Here is a 21099-nt window from a genome sequence, read left to right as displayed (position 1 = left end):
ATAGTAAACCTTGGAGTACAAGATAACAGTTCCTGAGTGTACAAGAGAGATGTGGAGAGTTTCAGAGCCCACACCCCCATACAGACACGGAAAAAACAAAACACACAAACCAAGAAAAAAAACAAAAAAACCCCACAAACATAATGAGTGGTCAGCTTAGTTGTAGAGATAAGTCAAATCTGTAAGAGAAAAGAAATATGTATAAAGTAGGTAAGTAAATGCCATCATAAGGCGCAGGCACAATAGAGTCCATATACTTAAACTTAAACATCTTACTTAAACATAAGATAAAATAAAATAGAATAAAGTCTGAACATGGTCAAAAAAGGGTTGCCAGGTCTTAAAAAATTTGGCCATAGACCCACGCAGGGTGAATTTAATCTTTTCGAGTTTGCTAAAATGCAAAGCGTCTCTGATCCAGCATGGGGGAGAAGGGGACTTCCAACATAACAATATTCTGCGTCTTGCTAATAAGGTGAGAAATGCTACCAGATCCGCTTGGGGCGTCGGCAAGACAACTGTATCAGGAAGAACCCCAAACAAAGCAGTTAAGGGCACAGGTTGGAGGGTTAGCTAGATGATCTTTGATAAAGTCAGAAAAATATTAATCCAGTATTGTTTGAGGGATGGACATGACCAAAACATATGTATTAGAGAGGCAGGTGTTTGATGACAACGGTCGCAATCAGGGCTAAGGTTGGGGTATATTTGAGCTAGTCTGGCTTTAGTCCAATGTACACGGTGCAAAATCTTACATTGAATCAGCCCGTGTTTGGCACATAATGAGGAGCCATGGACCCGGTAAAGAATTTTATCCCAAGAGTCATCCTGAATCACACACCCCAAATCCTGCTCCCATGCCATTTTAATAGCCGAGGTTGAGGAGTTGCCAAAGGAACATATTCTCCCATACAGACAAGAGATCAGGCCCTGTAATGAAGGGGGAGGCGATAGAAGGTTATCAAAGTCATGACAAGGAGGTCTAGATGGAAACTGAGAGGATTTCTCCTTAACAAAACTCCGGATTTGTAAGTAGTGACAAAAGTGACTTTTTGGAAGGCCAAATTTCAATGAGAGCTGTTCAAAGGAGGCAAATGTATTCTGAATATACAGATCAGAAAAAGACCTGATACCCAAGGAGGCCCACAAATAAAAAGCACCATCAACTAACGAAGGCTGAAAAGAGGGATTTTTCAAAATGGGTGACTGAAGGGAAAAAAAGGTCAACTTAAAATAACGACGAAATTGATACCATATTTTCAAGGTAACTTTGACAATAGAGTTATTATAAGAACCTGCACTCGGAGGCTGCTTTTGGGCATAAATCAGGGCTGGTAAAGAGGATGAGGCACAAGAAGAAGTCTCCAAACTCAGCCAGGCCGGGGCATTATTCAGGCCTTCCCCCTGTAGCCAGTACCTGAGAATACGAATATTACATGCCCAATAATAGAACATAAGGTTTGGTAAAGCCATCCCCCCCATCTTTTTCGGTCTTTGAAGATATGTCTTGCGTATTCTAGGGTTGTTTTTGTTCCAAATGAACCCAGAGAGAATCTTGTCTAATTTAACAAAAAAGGAAATTGGGATAAATACAGGGACACACTGAAAAAGAAAAGAAAATCTTGGGAGGATATTCATTTTAATTGTATTTATGCGCCCTGCTACAGACAGATGGAGTAGAGACCATCTGTCCAAATCCTGCCTAACTTTCTCCACAAGTGGGTCGAAATTAAGCTTGCAAAGAGCATGGAATTGACTTGTAATTTTAACCCCTAAATATGTGAAGTTGTCCGATACAACTCGAAAAGGCAGTGCTGTGCACTGATATTTCTGTGCAGCAGCATTCAGGGGGAACAGTTCACTCTTAGCGAGATTCGACTTATAGCCAGAAATAAGGCTAAACTGTTCAAGTATTGAGAGCACCAAAGGAAATGAGGATGCTGGTTCTGAGATATAAAGAAGCAAATCATCTGCGTATAAGGAGGCCCATCCAGACCGGGGTCTGGATGGGCCTGGGCCCCCTTTCCCTGGCGGGTCGCGGAGTATGGGAGTGCCTACTGGGGTCAGCGGGGGAGCTGGCCCCAGGGAGGGGTCACCTGCCCCTCCCTTCCTTCCCTCCCCATCTCCAGCTGCCTCCCTCTTCCCGCTCCACCACAACCACCCACACATGCAGGGCCGTGGAGTAGGGGTATGTCACCAGGGTGCAGAGGAGGCTATCCCCCCCTCTGTCCCCTTCTGGCTGCCTCTGCCTCAATTTTATCCCACAACTTAGACATTCACATTACTCACACTCTCATTACACATACATATAGGATCTTGGGGGTGGGCACGATACACGGAGTCCAAATTACCATCAGGGTGTACACCTCACCCCTGGCGTCGTTGCCCTCCTCTCAATCTTAAATACACGTAGACATTGAGGGCTATCAGGAGGGGCTATGCGCTTACCTGCTGCTCTCTGGCAGGTAGCTCCATGCCCTCCTGGGTTTTAATTGCACCTTAGAACACACATGCATCAACACTACAATGAGCGGGTGGAGGGAGGTTTGGAGTCTTCTCTCACCCCCGTTCTCTGCGGCCTGCTGGAGCGGGGGGGCTAGGAGGAGGAGTTGGCCGTCTGACTGCGGTCTGGAGTGTGGGGCCTCCCTGCTGCTGCGGAGTCGGGGCGGTCTGCCTCTCCCCACCGCAGGGAAAAGGGTAACACCACCTGGGTCTGGGTGCAGTTCCCCCCTCCAGGGGCAAGGGTACCTAGACCCGGTTCGTAGAGTACGCTTGGGGAGTGTGATCGTGTGTACAGCGTCTCTTTATGTCCGTCTCCACGTTGGTTGAGTGTGGAGTAAGTGCATATGAGAGCATGAGGGTGGGAATGGATGTTTGTGTCTGTGTGTGCCTGTATGTCTGTGTCTATATGTCAGGTTGGGTATCAGACGCCACCTCTCTGGGGACATCTCAGGCCCTCCAAGGTTTGGAGGCCTATCTCCACCCACCACCACTTCCCCTGCCAGTGGCGGACTCCCTCAGGTGTCGGTGTGTTGGTGGTTCTTTGTGTCTGGGGGTGGGCGTCCGGGTACACACTGGCTCACTCCTTGGTGGCCGCTTGTCGGGGCCTGGAGCCTGGGGCTCGCTCGGGCCACTTCGGAGGCGGGGTGCCCCCGGCCTCTCGGCCTGGGGCTCGGTCACTCAGGCACAGCTGGCTGCCGGCGGAGCTCACGGGCGCGTCACTGCAACTCCCCCTGGCTTCTGCTCCGCGGCTGCTGAGTGAGCCCTCATCTGGGACTCTCCTCAGCTCTTACTGGGACAGTGGCGCGGCTGCCCCTCTGTTGGTCTTCCTTGGTCTCTTGTGTTCTGGGGGCCTCTGGATGTCTGGAGTTTGATCTCCTCCATACCTGCTTCATACCCTGGAGGACGGGGCTGTGGCTCCCCACACTCCCTAGCAGATCGTTACATGGAGAAACCTTTGGAATACAAGCATGCTGATCCACACAGGTATGCACACAGGTGTACACACGGGTATTCACAGATGCAGATTACAGCTTTCTTGGCTGCTGCCTCAAAGCACATTGTGCGCTGTCTATCTTGTGTGCTGCACAATATCGTTTATTATTCAGTATCTACTGATATCTACTGCTAGCTAGTTTATTGTGATGGTGCTGTTTTTTTTATTATGTTGCTTTTTGCTGTTTGCTTTCTCCTCTGTTTTTTTTCTCAATACAGGTGATCCAGGTGTTTTGTTTGTGTGTTTTTTTTCCTCCCCCCCCCCCCCCCCTTCTCACCGTCTCTTCTCCCCTCTGGTTTTCTTTCTCTCCCTCTCTTTCTTTCATTCTTTCTCCCTGTCCTATCCCCCAGTCATGTCTGTCCCATTTGTGGCAACTGAAGATAAAATGGATTCATAATTATAATAAAGGTCAATCAAATGGACCAATATGGCAAGGCCATGATGATCCACTTGGTAAAATAAATCCGCTTGGCATCTTTCTTGGCCTTAAGATAACAATTCTGATGGCTAAAGATCCAAACGGGACACAAAAAAAAAAAAAAAAAAAAGGAGACCCTTTGTTCTATACCATTTCTAGTAACCCCGGTGATACCTGGGTTTGATCTCAGCGATATGATCCACTTGGTAAAATAAATCCGCTTGGCATCTTTCTTGGCCTTAAGACAACAATTCTGATGGCTAAAGATCCAAACGGGACACAAAAAAAAAAAAAAAAAAAAAAAAAGGAGACCCTTTGTTCTATACCATTTCTAGTAACCCCGGTGATACCTGGGTTTGATCTCAGCGATATGGCCAGGGGCTCAATTGCAATTGCAAAGAGCAACGGCGACATGGGACAGCCCTGCCTAGTGCCCCTAAACAGAGGAAAAAAGTCAGAACATGTGCCATTTGTTTTGACAGCGGCAAGCGGGGAAATATAAAGAAATTTCAACCAGGAGATGATTATTTTACCAAAGCCGAATTTATCCAGAACATAAAAAAGGTATCCCCACTCGACCCTGTCAAAAGCCTTCTCAGCATCTAAACAGATCCCAAGCTCAGGGTTGTTGGAGTCTGAGGGATTGTAAAGAACATTAAACAAACGTCTAAGGTTAGAGAAGGCATATCTCCCTTTAATAAAGCCAGTTTGATCCGGGTTAATTACAGATGGCAAGACTGCTTCCACATGCATCGCTAAAAGTTTAGCAAGTATTTTATAGTCCACATTTAACAAAGAAATGGGACGGTATGAGCCACATTGTAATGGATCCTTATCCTTTTTTAAGATCAAGGATATAGATGCCTGCAGTAGAGAGGGTGGGAGGGATCCAACTTCCAGTGAATGCTTATACATATTTATCATGAGCGGAGCCAGTTTAGGCATAAATTTACGATAGAACTCAACAGAAAACCGGGACACTTAGAACACTGCAATTTGCTGATAGCTTGCAGGATCTCGTCTACAGTTACTGGTCCCTCCAGCTGAAGGCTGTGTGTCTGATCAATTGATGGGAGCTTAAGATGATTGAAAAAGGAGTCCAAAGCCTCAGTGCTAATTGCACACTCAGACGCATAGAGAGATGAATAAAAGTCTCGAAATTGGTCATTAATTATTTTAGGATCCGTAGAAACACCGCTTGATGTCTGAATCCGAGGAATGGAATGTGCAGCTGCTGCACTACGAAGCTGATGGGAGAGCAGTTTACTGGCCTTATCCCCATACTCATACTGGGAGTACTGACACTTCAACAACATCTCTTCAGCCCGAGCAGAGGACAGGTGATCAAACTCAGTCTGCAAAGACAGCCTGTCATTATAGACCTCTGGTGTCGGGCAGACAGCATACACTCATCTAATTGTGATATGCGTATTATGAGCTCGGACAACTTTGCTTTCCTTTGATTCGCCTCAAAACCAGCATAAGATATAATATGTCCCCTGATAAAAGCCTTAAACGTTTCCCACAAAATGGAGGGTGATATTCCGGGTGTAATGTTTGTCTCTATAAATAAGTCTATCTTGGAATTCACAAATGTGATGAACTTATCATCTGACAGCAAGCGTGTATTCAAACGCCATGGAGCTGGTGGAGAACTTTAGCCCACTGCCAAATCTAGAGTCAACGGAGCATGATCTGAAATGACAATAACACTATGAGAGCAAGAGCGAATCTGTGAAGTAAGTCGACTGTCCAGTAGAAAGTAATCAATACGAGTGTATGTATGATGAACAGGGGAGAAAAAGGTGTACTCTCTACGTGTGGGGTTGAGAAAACGCCCGGCATCAATAACAGAGAATTCTTTAAGGAACGTATTAATAATTTTGGAAGAGTTGGATTGCCTACCAGGCTTATTTGAGGATCTATCCAGCGGCCCGAGCCAACAATTAAAATCGCCACCAAAAACCAAATAGTGGGAAGACAAGTCAGGAATTTTAATGAAAAAAGTGCTAAAAAAAATTTGGATCGTCCCAATTGGGAGCATAGACACTGACAAAAATGAATTTAGTGTTCAAAATACTACCACTCACAATAATGAATCTACCATTCTGGTCCGCTATAACATTAGAAGAAACAAATGGCACTGATTTGTGTATTAAAATAGCAGCACCACGAACTTTGGATTTAAATGTAGAGTGATAGAGTTGGCCCACCCACCCCTTATGAAGTCTAAAATGATCTGAAATTTTTAGGTGTGTTTCTTGTAAAAACACAACCTGGGCGCCCAAAAATTGCAAATAATGGAGGACCTTGCTCCTTTTAATCAATCAATCTTTATTTATAAAGCACTTTTCATACAAAAAAAATGTAGCACAAAGTGCTTTACATAGTTAAAAGCAGCCCACCCCACCCTCCAATTCACTCCCCACACTCTCATTAACATAATTGATGTGAATACACACATATCCCCCCCCCACACACGCGCACACTTAAAGAGTAAAAATTGGGCTGGGTTCACATGAGCCAAGTGAGGAAAGACTATAACAGGGAGCCGTCTGCACCGGGAGCCGGTCACAGACCGCAGCCTCCAGGCTGGGCACACAGCAGGAGGGAGGCAAAGGAGCCCCCCAGCCAGGCTGAGAGGACCCCCAGAGACCCAGCAGCCACGGTCGATCACATCCCCGGTGCAGAGAGCCCCCTCCGAGGAAACACTGGAGATAAGACACGATAGGCTATATACAGGGTAAAATGATAAAATAAATAAGAAAGGGATACAATATAAATATAAATATAAATAGAGTAAGAAGATTAAAAAAAATGAATAAGAATAAAATCAAAATAAATAAGCATAAAATAAATAAACGTTAGGTGAAAGCTAAATTAAAAAGGTGGGTCTTGAGCCTGTTCTTAAAAACATGTACGTTCTCTGCGGCCCTGAGCTCCTCCGGCAGGCTGTTCCACAGACGAGGACCATACCACTGAAAAGCTGCCTCTCCGTGAGTATGTGTCCTGACTTTAGGGACAATCAAAAGGCCAGTACCAGAGGACCTCAGGGTCCGCGAGGGTTCATATGGTAAAAGCAGATCTGAGAGATAAGAAGGCCCAAGACCATTAAGACATTTAAAAACCAATAAAATAACTTTAAAATCGATCCTGAAACACACGGGGAGCCAATGCAGCGATTCTAAAACCGGTGTAATGTGGGCCCGCCCTCTGGTCTTCGTCAGCACACGAGCTGCCGAGTTTTGTAAATGTTGTAAAGTTGAAATATTCTTCTTAGGAAGACTAGAGAGCAGGGCATTACAGTAATCAATGCGACTGGTAATAAAAGCATGCATCAGCATCTCCGTGTTGGCCCGAGAGAGAATAGGGCGGACTCTGGCTATATTTTTTAGATGATAAAATCCAATTTTGGTTACATGTTTAATATGTGGGATAAAACCAAGCTCAGAGTCAAAAATAACACCCAGGTTTCTCACTTGTAGCGAAGGATATAGTGAAAATGCCTGTAATTTAGACAAGAGTTTATCTCTCTGAGCCTCAGGACCGACGATTAAAACTTCAGTTTTGTCCTGGTTAAGCTGTAAAAAGTTTTCTGCCATCCAAGATCTTATATCTAAAATACAGTTAAAAAGGGCATCCATTGGTCTGGTGTCATCAGGAGACACGGAGATGTACAGCTGAGTGTCATCAGCGTAACTGTGGACGTTCACTCCATGCCTCCTGATGACACCGCCGAGAGGGAGCATATACAAATTAAAAAGTACAGGGCCTAGAACCGGCCCTTGAGGCACACCACATGTCATTTTATGGATCTTAGAGGAGCATGTATCCATACTCACCATAAAAGTTCTGTCAGAGAGATAGGAAGTGAACCAGTTGTGTACAGCACCAGAGAGGCCCACCATGTGTTTCAGTCTGTTTAAAAGAATAGCGTGGTCTACTGTATCAAAGGCTGCGCTTAGATCCAGTAGCACCAGGACTGAGAGCTTTTGGGCGTCCCAGTTACATCTAAGATCATTTAAAACCTTTAGGAGAGCCGTCTCTGTGCTGTGGTTCACCCTAAATCCAGACTGGAATATCTCCAGGATCTGTCTATCATTCAAAAAGTCATTAATCTGAGTAAAAACAAGTTTTTCTAAGATTTTACTTAAAAATGGTAAGTTGGATACAGGTCTGTAGTTATTAAAATCATTACAATCCAAATTGCTCTTCTTCAGAAGGGGCCTCACCACCGCCGTTTTAAAGGCAGCAGGGAAGACACCCAACTGAAGAGAGCAATTCATCATGTTTAAAAGCTCAGCCTCAAAAAATCCATAAAGTGTTTTAAAGAGTGAAGAGGGGATTGGATCTAAAAGACATGTGGTGGGTCTCACTGTGGAGAAAACTTTCTTAAGGTTCTCAGCATTAACCAGGACAAAGCTGTAATAGGTTGATTCAGACCTTTACAATTCCAGCTACAGAACTTAAACGAGTGACCTGCTTGTTGATTATTAGTATTTAATTGCGATACCATGTTAGAACATAGGTTGAAAAAAACCAAAGCTGACCAATGAAAAACACAGAAAAAACAAAGTCAGTGAACAGAACAGTACAACATAAAAAACAAAGAACACCCAAACTTCCCCCTAAATGCTGAAGCATCTTCCCTAACAAGATGCGCGCACCCCCCACCAAACACACCCTGAGTATGGAACTCCAAAGTGTTCAAAATTAAATAAATAAATAGGTCAAGATGAAATAAATAACTATGTGAATAAATAAGACACAGATATGTAATGTGAGAATGATATTGTGAAATCATGGAACACATTTTGAAAACAATGCTCATTATTGTGAAATATATTGCATTCTGCTATATAAATTTACTTATTATTGTGAAATATTATTTCATGGTCATTATTTTTCACAATAACAGAGATTATTCCTGAGGCATTTTATTTATTTCCAGCCGTTTTTAGTCCAAAATGACCTTTTTTCAAAGTCAGTCTTTATTTCAAAATCCCGTTTTTCCCGATGGTCTATTTATTTCATAATGCGACTTTTCAGCAGAATGACTTTGTCTGTCAATCAATGTAAGTGGGCTGGACCTTTGCACCTATTGGCTTATCGTTTACCATCGACTAGTTTTCCTGGATACCGGCTCCGCGGACGGCTGCTACAGCTAGCAACAGCGTGCTAGGTCAAAAGTCACGGAGGATGGCGGACTGGTGTGAACTTCAGCCAGTTCTGCTCATTTAAGCAAATCAGAGAGGGATCATTTACCTGTAGATACTGTTTTGAGTCGTTTAGATGATGTTTCTGAAATGTCTGGATGATAATTGCTCTTCAAAATCTTAGCATCGATGACAGCATTGTCGAAGGTTTAAGAGCAATTCAGCACCGTGTTCGTTTGGAATACGCCGAGGAAGAACAGTCTTCAAATGTTGGCCGTCCACGTCTAGAAATCCCGGTGCAGCACTCAGGACTTTAGTGCTGTCCGGGATAACCGTCGGGGTAATTGCCGATACATTTTCTGTGTCTCCGAGCACAATTAGGAGGAAAATGACGGAGGATGGTCTAAGGTAAGTTTATGCTGTAATTGAGCACCTGTGTGATTCTGTACACAGCATTGTTTAGGTGTTGACCTTAATTATGACGTTTGACAATGAATTATTATCGCTTACTTTTTTTTGTTACTGTCTAAACTAAGTGGGGCAGCTACGGCTAAAGCTATCGGCGCCATCTCGGCGTTGAGACACGTTTAGCAGTGTTAGCTGTTAGTGTGTTAACTCGGAGACTGGGGTCAGTGGAGCCTGTAGGAACCTTTTACACAGAGAGTAGACCCACCAGCTTTCCACAGTCTACTTACTTATCACATCTTGTTAGACAGCAGGGTCATTAGTGCTTTAAATAGTACATAGTTGAATGTTTCATTGCTGTTTGCAGTTGATTGTTCTCTGATAATGCATAACAAGGTTGATGTTAAATAGCGAGTTTATTGAAATGGTTTTGTCTATTTCAGCAGCATTATAGATATCATACTTTCTCTGGTGTCTTCGGTAAAGCTAAAACAAGAATACATTTACATCCTTGGTTCTTTCAGCATTAATTGGAAAACTTTGAGATTTGCTGTGTGTCTCCCAAGCCATTCTTTTTTATCCCACCTGTCAGGTATAGATGGCAATACTTTAAACAAAGTTAAATTTGTTATACCTGAAGAGAACCAATCCTGACCTAGAATGGGTGAATGAATAATTAGTTGGTAGCCAATGCCTAAGCAACTCACATAGGCCCTGGCAGACTCAATAAGTCCATCTAGGAACAGCTGCAGGAAACACCTCTTCAGTTTAGATTTAAAACATGTGCATGCTCTTTCAGGTTGATGAGGATTATGGTGTGGACTGGACAGGACAACATAATCGCCGCCCATCAAATGAGATCACCATTCCTGAGATTCAGCTCCCAGATGCACTGAATGAACAAGACCCTGCTGTGCTACCAATACTTCAAAATCACTTGTAGAAAGACATTATTACATTTAATCAGTTTCTATGTCAGGAGGATTTTTTTTTTTTTAAATTTCTACAGCTTTGTAGCTAATACTGACTCAAAACAGCATAACCAATTTCATTTTCAACAAAACAGTGAGTGGCTATAAAACAGGATTTGTTTTATACAGCTGTCACTTTAATGATATTCATTTCTTGGTTGGATATACAGTACATGTCAACTCTGAGCAGATTTAATACAATGAACACAGTAGAGTAGTGTAACATCTTAATTCAAATAATTTTTTCTAGAAATTTTTTTTGTATCAGTAGCGAGTATAAACAAAACATTGTGTAATTTATAATGTACAGTGAACAACTGATTTTGATATCTGAACTCTTCATCAGTTTATATTAAAAAAGCCATAAATGCACACCTGTAGTGTGTATTTTTCACTGTCAAGTGTATTAAAAAGAACTAGAACTCACTAGATTGTCCGTTTCTTTGAACACTGAGTACAGTAATGTGATGCAAGAAATAAGAAATGGTCTAATTTTACCATGTGGTTATGGAATCAATCGTAAACCAGACCAAAACCTGAGTCAGTAGAGTTGAGACACACCTGAATGTCCATTAGAAATGACTCATAGGTACAGTAGTGTGCAGGAAGGCGTAGTACTTCAAAACCGGTGGAAGACTTTGGAAGATTGCTGTTGACCACTTCCACAGTCATTTCTCGGCAAGACTTCCCATCCTGTCCAAAACTTGATGAGGGCTTTTTGTTGTGCACAAGATGCTGCAACAGAAGATTGTTTTAAACTATAATGACATCCTATATTCATTATTTTGAATCTTTTATAGAGAAATACCATAAAAGATGACCACTTACATACAGGGCACCAGACATTTTTGCCCCACTCAAATTGCTGTTGTAGCTTTTATAGATATTTTTATGTTAACAAAGCTAAAAGTAGTCTACATACAATTCTAGTGCAACTTATAATGCCACCCCTTATGTATTGCATGGAGCAAATAACAAAACAAAATTATACTATAGTGTAGAACTGGGCGATAGAACGATAACGATATGTATTGCGAAATAACTTTTTCTCAATAGAAAAATTAAACTATTGTGATAGACCTCACCGCTCTTGTCCTTTTATAAAAAAAATATATATATATCGTGATATGAAAAAATCTCATATCGCCCAGCTCTACTATAGTGTACTTTGTTAATGACCCAAGATCACTGGACTGTATGTAATTTACCAAAGTATAATCAGAGAAAACCAATGGCAAAATACCTGTCGCAGCAGACTTACCATTTTCAATGAAGGACCGAAGGTAACCTGCCACTCTGCATTTATCCTCGAGAGCATTCCTCTTCTTCCTCATCTTCATCTTCTGTGGCAGGCCACAGTCATTTTATAGCTTTACTTATCTTGTAGTCTTAAGAGCATCAGCAACATTAGGTGTATTTTTATTAAATGTAACCCAGCTGTTCAACTAACCCACGCATACAAAACAGTATATTGGTGTTTTGTGTCAACAATTAATGTTCATCCTTCATAAATTAACCAAATAGCTTTACTATTCAGATGTTAAAAGATGTGACCTGACCTTACCTCACAACAGGGAGCAGTCTCTGATTCCCTTGGTAAGAAAGGAGGAATGATGTCTGATCTTTCTGTCAGAAGCGGCCATACCATGGTTTCCTTAAGCCCTTTCCTCAGCTGCTTGACTTGACGACTTGTTTGTGTTATGACCTACAACGGTGAGACCAAACCAAAACTGAAGTTGGAGTCTGTAAAGTGACACACACTTTAAATGTTAAATATTTAAAGAACATCCACTGTACTAGTAAAAGCATTTTCAAATTATACCCACTTACAAAATCACTACGTTGAACTAAAATTGCTTTCTTTTCTTTCACATAGATTACTTGTCTTCCATATTAGCACAGAAGATAAGCCACTTTAAAACAGTCATGAATAACTATTACCTACAACAATGTAAATAGTAATACAGACATTAACCCAGAAGACAATTATTTTCTCTTACCTAATTTATAGAATTCTTTGCTATGATAAAAAACAGTATTAAAAAAAATCTGTGACTAAACTGTTTAAAAAGCTCATATTTGGCAGACAGACAGACTAACCAAGCAATAATAACATATCGTTACTTACCCTGAACAGCGTTTCGTGGAGTGGAGCTAGCTGTGATAGCGTTAACCCTGTGCGGTTGTGATGAGAACTTGGACCAGGGACCACTTCATCTCCAGTACACTGCTGCAATACTCAGACTGAGGTGAAGACGTTCAATCTAAGCGGTTAGCAAGTTCTTTGAGTAACTCAGAAACGGACTTGTTTCCTGCAGCCATGCCCTTCACAAGAATTGATACACCTGTAACGTTATTCGCGCCCAGTGTTTGGCATTTGTCGGTGCCTTAAGTTTATTTTGAGCTGCATACTGCCGCCAGCTGCATAGGAGACGCATTGCACCATTAAACCTAAATCGACAATTCATGTGCTATTACTTATGTCTGAGTAAAGGAGCAACCAATCACACAACTGGCTCCGCCCTGTCTCTCTTGATTGACAGACAAAGTCATTCTGCTGAAAAGTCGCATTATGAAATAAATAGACCATCGGGAAAAACGGGATTTTGAAATAAAGACTGACTTTGAAAAAAGGTCATTTTGGACTAAAAACGGCTGGAAATAAATAAAATGCCTCAGGAATAATCTCTGTTATTGTGAAAAATAATGACCATGAAATAATATTTCACAATAATAAGTAAATTTATATAGCAGAATGTAATATATTTCACAATAATGAGCATTGTTTTCAAAATGTGTTCCATGATTTCACAATATCATTCTCACATTACATATCTGTGTCTTATTTATTCACATAGTTATTTATTTCATCTTGACCTATTTATTTATTTAATTTTGAACACTTTGGAGTTCCATACCTGAGCACTTTCTCCCAACCATTCGAAGTCCCAGTTGAGTTCAAGCTCCTTGCAATACAAGGCAGAGACAAATCAAGGATTGTATGAAAATTTATTAGAACAAGACACATCCTATAAATCAAGCTCACCTCAAATAAACATAAGTATGTTACTTAAAAAAAAAATACAATAAGATACAATAAAAAATAAAAAACAGTGAAGAAAGAGAAAAAAAAATAGAATAGAATATTTCACAGAAATTAACCAAGATGGACATATCAGCCCAATGGGCTAAGACATTTATGTGCCCTGAGAGGCAGGGCCCCCCAGGATCTTATTGGCAAAGTCCGTGGCAGACGCAGGATCAGTAAACTTACGTACAACTCCATCTGGAAGTGTCACCCTCAGTTCCGCAGGATAGAACAGGCCGAACTTGATCTCAGGACAAGAGTGCAGAAGGCGCTTGACCCCAGTAAACTGAACGTTTTTTAGCCACTGCAGGTGTGAAGTCTGGAAAGATGGAGATCCTTCTGCCCTGGTAAAGTAGAGGAGAGTTTGCCCCTGCAAGACGTAGCAGCTGTTCCTTGACATGGAAGTAGTGGACTCTAATGAGGAGTGGGCGAGGAGGCGCTCCCTCTCTGGGCTTTGGTCCAAGGGACCTGTGAACCCGATCTAATAGAGGTGCTTCATTCAGCTTCAGAAGATCTTGCAGGAGATGGGAAATAAACTCCCTAGGGTTAGAAGTCTCCAAACCCTCGGGGATGCCAATAAGACGAATATTATTGCGCCTTGATCTTCCTTCTAGATCCTCACATTTAGCTTGCAGTTGTCTGACCTCCTCCGTTAGGACACTTACAGCACATTGAAGAGAAGTCAGGTCGTCACTGCAGGTTGTAGCTGAAAGCTCCAAATCTTTAATGGTGGTCCCTTGAGCATTAACTCAGTGTATGGGTAACCGTATCAATCTTGCATTCAAGCTTGTCGCAGATGTCCCGTTTCAGAACCTCCAATGCTCTGGTAAATGTGACTTCGCCGAGCGGTGCGCCCGCACCCTGCTCGTAGCTGCTGCTGCTCTCCGTGATAGCCGCGTCACGTTGAGATTCGCGACCCAGCTCCGGGCTCTGTGAACCACCCGCACCGGCCTGACCCCGTTTTCGACGTTGCTCCCTCTTATCTGCCATTGTGCAGAAAAAGAATAAAGGTTAAATGGTGGGACTTTTAGTGAGAGAACTTGATTGTCCGGACGGAGCCGCTAAGGTTACCACAGCCAACCAGGAAAGAAACTCCTGCGGCCTTTCCCAGAAGTTGTCAAAAGTAGCTTTCCCGACCTCAGAGAGTGAAAAAGTGAAAATAAATAAACAAGCGGGTGCCCAGCGGCAAAAAGGGTTATTTAGAGCCCACAGGGCTGATATAGAAAGTGCGGATGCATTTTAAAACAATATTTTTGTCACTGCGTTGCGGAGCCCCGGGAAACACGTCTTCACACCATAGTGTAGACGCCAAATTTTGTTGTTTTCGTTCAACTTCCGGTGTTTTCATTCAAATTATATTCTTGTCATTTTAATTCTGTTGTTCTCATTCAAGTTCTGTTCTCTTTTTTTCTAATACTGCATTTTCAATCAAATTTTTTGTTTTCATTCAAATTCCGTTCTTGTCATTCTAATTCTGTTGTTCTTGTTCAAATTATGTTCTTTTCATTCTAATTCAGATCTTTTCATTCTAATTCTGTTCTTTTCATTCTAATTCCATTCTTTTCATTCTAATTCTGTTTTTTTTCTTTCAAATTCTGTTGTTTTCCTTCTAATTCTGTTGTTTTCATTCAAATTTTGTTGTTTTCTTTCAACTTCCGGTGTTTTCATTCAAATTCCATTTTTGTCATTCTAATTCTGTTTTTTCATTCAAATGTTGTTCTTTTCATTCTAATTCTGTTCTTTTCATTCTAATTCAGTTCATGTCATTCTAATTCAGTTCTTTTCATTCTGATTCTGTTGTTTTCATTCTATCCATCCATCCGCTTTATCCGAGGCCGGGTCGCGGGGGCAGCAGCCTAAGCAGAGAGGCCCAGACCTCCCTCTCCCCAGCCACCTCCTCCAGCTTATCCAAGGCGTTCCCAGGCCAGCCGAGAGATATAATCTCTCCAGCGTGTCCTGGGTCTGCCCCGGGGCCTCCTCCCGGTGGGACATGCCCGGAACACCTCACCCAGGAGGCATCTTTGTCAGATGCCCGAACCACCTCAGCTGGCTCCTTTCGATGTGGAGCTGCAGCGGCTCTACTCTGAGCCCCTCCCAGATGGCCGAACTTCTCACCCTATCTCTAAGGGAGAGGCCAGCCACCCTTCGGAGGAACCTCATTTCTGCTGCTTGTATCCGCGATCTCCTTCTTTCGGTCACTAACCACAGCTCGTGGCCATAGGTGAGGGTAGGGACATAGATCGACCGGTAAATTGAGAGCTTCGCTTTTACACTCAGCTCCCTCTTCACCACGACGGACCGGTGCAGCGTCTGCATTACTGCAGCTGCAGCCCCAATCCGTCTCTCGATCTCCGGCTCCCTTCTCCCATCACTCGTGAACAAGACCCCGAGATACTTGAACTCCTCCACTTGGGGCAGGAACTCATCCCTGACCCGGAGTGGGCACTCCACCCTTTTCCGGCTGAGAACCATGGCCTCAGATTTGGAGGTGCTGATCCTCATTCCCGCTGCTTCACACTCGGCTGCAAACCGTTCCAGTGCGAGCTGGAGACCCGATGAAGCCAACAGAACCACATCATCTGCAAAAAGCAGAGATGAGATTCTGAGGCCGCCAAAGTGAAAGCCCACTCTGCCACTTGGCTGCGCCTAGAAATCCTGTCCATAAAAATTATGAACAGAACCGGTGACAAAGGGCAGCCCTGGCGGAGCCCATCACCCACCAGGAACAAGTCCGACTTATTGCCGGCAATGCGAACCAAGCTCTTGAAACAGTTGTCCGTTGCAAGAGATTCTGGCAAACCGTCAGGTGTCTCAAGAGGGGAAAGCGGTGCTCTACCTGCACTGTGTATAGTGCTGGCGGAGCACTGCTGACGTCGACTGAGAAAATTGTCAGGCAGTGGAAGGAATACTTCGAGGACCTCGTTAATCCCACTGACATATCTTCCGAGGAGGAGGAAGAGTCTGGGGATGAGGGGAATGACCCGCCAATTTCCGGGGGCAAGGTCACTGAGGCAGTTAAACAACTCCTTGGTGGCAGATCCCCTGGTGTTGATGAGGTCCGCCCCGAGTTCCTGAAGGCTCTGGACGTTGTAGGGCTGTCCTGGTTGACACGCCTCTACAATGTTGCGTGGAGATCAGGGGCAGTACCCCTGGACTGGCAGACTGGGGTGGTGGTCCCCATCTTTAAGAAGGGAGACCGGAGGGTGTGTTCCAACTACAGGGGGATCACACTCCTCAGCCTCCCTGGGAAAGTCTATGCCAGGGTGCTGGAAAGGAGAGTTCGTCCGCTAGTCGAACCTTGGATACAGGAGGAACAATGCGGTTTTCATCCTGGTCGCAGAACACTGGACCAGCTCTTTATCCTCTCCAGGATACTTGAGGGTGCATGGGAGTTTGCCCAACCAGTCTACATGTGTTTTGTGGACTTGGAGAAGGCATTCGACCGTGTCCGAAAATCTTTTTCCATGGCCTCTCCGAACTCCTCCCACACCCGAGTTTTTGCTTCAGCCACTGCCCGAGCCGCATTCTGCTTGGCCTGTCGATACCTGTCGGCTGCCTCCGGAGTCCCACAGGCTAACCAAGCCCGATAGGACTCCTTCTTCAGCCTGGTGGCTCCCTTCACCTCTGGTGTCCACCATTTGGTTCGGGGATTACCACCACGGCAGGCACCAACCACCTTGCGGCCGCAGCTCAATGCAGCAGCTTCGGCAATGGAGACACTGAACATGGTCCATTCGGACTCAATGTCCCCAGTCTCCCTCGGAATGCTGTTGAAGCTCTGCCGGAGGTGTGCGTTGAAGATCTCGCGGACTGGGGCCTCTGCTAGACGTTCCCAGCACACCCTCAATACGCGTTTAGGTGCACCGGGTCTGTCCAGCATCCTCCCCCGCCATGTCTCCACTCTAATTCTGTTGTTTTCATTCAAATTCCATTCTTGTCATTCGAATTCTGTTGTTTTCATTCAAATTCCATTCTTGTCATTCGAATTCTGTTGTTTTCTTTCAAATTCTGTTGTTTTCCTTCTAATTCAGTTCTTTTCATTCCAATTCAGTTCTTTACATTCTAATTCTGTTGTTTTCATTCTAATTCCTGTGTTTTCATTCAAATTCCGTTCTTGTCATTCTAATGCTGTTGTTTTCGTTCAAAATCCGTGGTTTTCCTTCTAATCCAGTTATTTTCATTCAAATTCCGTTCTTGTCATTCTAATTCTGTTGTTTTCATTCAAATTGTGTGTTTTTCATTCTAATTCTCTTGTTTTCTTTCAAATTCTGTTGTTTTCCTTCTAATTCTGTTGTTTTCATTCAAATTTTGTTGTTTTCTTTCAACTTCCGGTGTTTTCATTCAAATTCCATTCTTGTCATTCTAATTCTGTTGTTCTCATTCAAATTCTGTTCTCTTCATTCTAATACTGTTTTTTCATTCAAATTTTGTTCTTTTCATTCTTCTTCTGTTCTTTTCCTTCTAATTAAGTTCTTTTTCCTTCTAATTCAGTTCTTTTCATTCTAATTCTTTTGATTTCATTCTGATTCTATTGTTTTCATTCAGATTCCTGTGTTTTCATTCAAATTCCGTTCTTGTCATTCTAATTCTGTTGGTTTTTGTTCAAAATCCGTTGTTTTCCTTCTAATCCAGTTCTTTTCATTTAAATTTTGTTCTTCTAATTCAAATTTTTTTTTGTTTTCATTCAAATGCCATTCTTGTCATTCTAATTCTGTGGTTTTTGCTCAAAATCTGTTGTTTTCCTTCTAATCCAGTTCTTTTCATTCAAATTCTGTTGTTCTCTTTCAACTTCTGTTGTTTTCATTCAAATTTTGTTGTTTTCTTTCAACTTCCGGTGTTTTCATTCAAATTCCATTCTTGTCATTCTAATTCTGTTTTCCTCATTCAAGTTCTTTTCTCTTTTTTCTAATACTGTATTTTCATTCAAATTTTTTTCTTTTCATTCTAATTCAGTTCATTTCATTCTAATTCAGTTCTTTTCATTCTAATTCTATTGTTTTCATTCTAATTCTATTGTTTTCATTCAAATTCCCTTCTTGTCATTCTAATTTTGTTGTTTTCGTTCAAAATCCGTTGTTTACCTTCTAATCCTGTTGTTTTCATTCAAATTTTGTTGTTTTCATTCAAATTCCATCCATCCATCCATCAAGCTTCATCCGCTTTATCCGAGGCTGGGTCGCAGGGGTAGCAGCCTAAGCAGAGAGGCCCAGACCTCCCTCTCCCCAGCCACCTCCTCCAGCTTATCCGGGGGAATACCAAGGCGTTCCCAGGCAAGCCGAGAGATATAATCTCTCCAGCGTGTCCTGGGTCTGCCCCGGGACCTCCTCCCGGTGGGACATGCCTGGAACACCTCACCCAGGAGGCGCCCAGGGGGCATCCTTGTCAGATGCCCGAACCACCTCAGCTGGCTCCTTTCGATGTGGAGCAGCAGCTGCTCTACTCTGAGCCCCTCCCGGATGGCCGAACTTCTCACCCTATCTCTAAGGGAGAGGCCAGCCACCCTTCGGAGGAACCTCATTTCTGCTGCTTGTATCCGCGATCTCGTTCTTTCGGTCACTACCCACAGCTCGTGGCCATAGGTGAGGGTAGGGATGAAGATCGACCGGTAAATTGAGAGCTTCGCTTTTACACTCAGCTCCCTCTTCACCACAACGGACCGGTGCAGCGTCCGCATTACTGCAGCTGCAGCCCCAATCCGTCTCTCGATCTCCGGCTCCCTTCTCCCATCACTCGCGAACAAGACCCCGAGATACTTGAACTCCTCCACTTGGGGCAGGAACTCATCCCTGACCCGGAGTGGGCACTCCACCCTTTTCCGGCTGAGAACCATGGCCTCAGATTTGGAGGTGCTGATCCTCATTCCCGCTGCTTCACACTCGGCTGCGAACCGTTCCAGTGCGAGCTGGAGGCCCTCACCCGATGAAGCCAACAGAACCACATCATCCGCAAAAATCAGAGATGAGATTCTGAGGCCACCAAAGTGAAAGCCCACTCCGCCACTTGGCTGCGCCTAGAAATCCTGTCCATAAAAATTATGAACAGAACCGGAGACAAAGGGCAGCCCTGGCGGAGCCCATCACCCACCGGGAACGAGTCCGACTTATTGCCGGCAATGCGAACCAAGCTCTTACAACGGTTGTATAGGGATCGAATGGCCCGTAGCAATGGGCCAGACACCCCATACTCCCGCAACACCTCCCACAGGACACCCTGAGGGACACGGTCGAATGCCTTCTCCAAGTCCACAAAACACATGTAGACTGGTTGGGCAAACTCCCATGTACCCTCAAGTATCCTGGAGAGGATAAAGAGCTGGTCCAGTGTTCCGCGACCAGGACGAAAACCGCATTGTTCCTCCTGTATCCGAGGTTCGACTAGCGGACGAACTCTCCTTTCCAGCACCCTGGCATAGACTTTCCCAGGGAGGCTGAGGAGTGTGATCCCCCTGTAGTTGGAACACACCCTCCAGTCCCCCTTCTTAAAGATGGGGACCACCACCCCGGTCTGCCAGTCCACAGGTACTGCCCCTGATCTCCACGCAACATTGCAGAGGCGTGTCAACCAGGACAGCCCTACAACGTCCAGAGCCTTCAGGAACTCGGGGCGGACCTCATCAACACCAGGGGCTCTGCCACCAAGGAGTTGTTTAACTGCCTCAGTGACCTCGCCCCCGGAAATTGGCGGGTCATTCCCCTCATCCCCAGACTCTGCTTCCTCCTCGGAAGACGTGTCAGTGGGATTAAGGAGGTCCTCAAAGTATTCCTTCCACTGCCTGACAATTTTCTCAGTCGACGTCAGCAGTGCTCCGCCAGCACTATACACAGTGCAGGTAGAGCACCGCTTTCCCCTCCTGAGACGCCTGACGGTTTGCCAGAATCTCTTCGAGGCAGTCCGAAAGTCTTTTTCCATGGCCTCTCCGAACTCCTCCCACACCCGAGTTTTTGCTTCAGCCACTGCCCGAGCCGCATTCCGCTTGGCCTGTCGATACCTGTCGGCTGCCTCCGGAGTCCCACAGGCTAACCAAGCCCGATAGGACTCCTTCTTCAGCCTGGTGTCTCCCTTCACCTCTGGTGTCCACCATTTGGTTCGGGGATTACCACCACGGCAGGCACCAACCACCTTGCGACCGCAGCTCAATGCAGCAGCTTCGGCAATGGAGACGCTGAACATGGTCCATTCGGACTCAATGTCCCCAGTCTCCCTCGGAATGCTGTTGAAGCTCTGCCGGAGGTGTGCGTTGAAGATCTCGCGGACTGGGGCCTCTGCTAGACGTTCCCAGCACACCCTCACATTCAAATTCCGTTCTATAAATATTAATAAAGATTTCTATCAGAGCAAAATATCTGTCTCTCCTAAGTATTTGCTCCTAACCACGTCCTAACCTAGCAGTCATATTTAGCCTTTAATTAATCCTGCATTTTTTTTTGTCAAAGACATTTGTCACCATGAAATTACCCGATAGCTTAAAACGGCAACATATGAACAGATTCACTGAGTAATCAGAAAAGTTTAGCATGAATCTAGACATTAGATTTAAGCTTGAAGTTTTAACCTTATCAAATATC

General features: G+C 44.1%; 2 long non-coding RNA genes across 3 annotated transcripts; one reads left to right on the top strand and one right to left on the bottom strand.

Annotated features, from left to right (window-relative positions):
* Window positions 1-8655: 8655 nt before the first annotated feature.
* Window positions 8656-10818, top strand: LOC146690062 (uncharacterized). Its single transcript, XR_014915710.1, has 2 exons — window positions 8656-9478; window positions 10275-10818. It is a non-coding gene; the product is annotated as an uncharacterized LOC146690062 (long non-coding RNA).
* A 130-nt stretch (window positions 10819-10948) lies between these two features.
* LOC146690061 (uncharacterized) lies at window positions 10949-12809 on the bottom strand. 2 transcript variants are annotated; one of them, XR_014915708.1, is made up of 3 exons: window positions 12575-12809; window positions 11708-12189; window positions 10949-11181 (listed from the first exon to the last, which is right to left on the bottom strand). It is a non-coding gene; the product is annotated as an uncharacterized LOC146690061 (long non-coding RNA). The 2 variants fall into 2 exon arrangements; XR_014915709.1 differs by having other exon boundaries at window positions 11708-12151.
* Between the last annotated feature and the right edge of the window lie 8290 nt (window positions 12810-21099).

The sequence above is a fragment of the Copadichromis virginalis genome, linkage group LG16 (genome assembly GCF_057382275.1).
Source record: "Copadichromis virginalis isolate Kocher_CV1m ecotype Utaka linkage group LG16, C_Virginalis_male_GT1.1, whole genome shotgun sequence".
NCBI lineage: Eukaryota > Metazoa > Chordata > Actinopteri > Cichliformes > Cichlidae > Copadichromis > Copadichromis virginalis.
The sequence above is the reverse complement of the archived record's forward strand: the minus strand, read 5'-3'. Positions and strand labels throughout refer to the sequence as shown.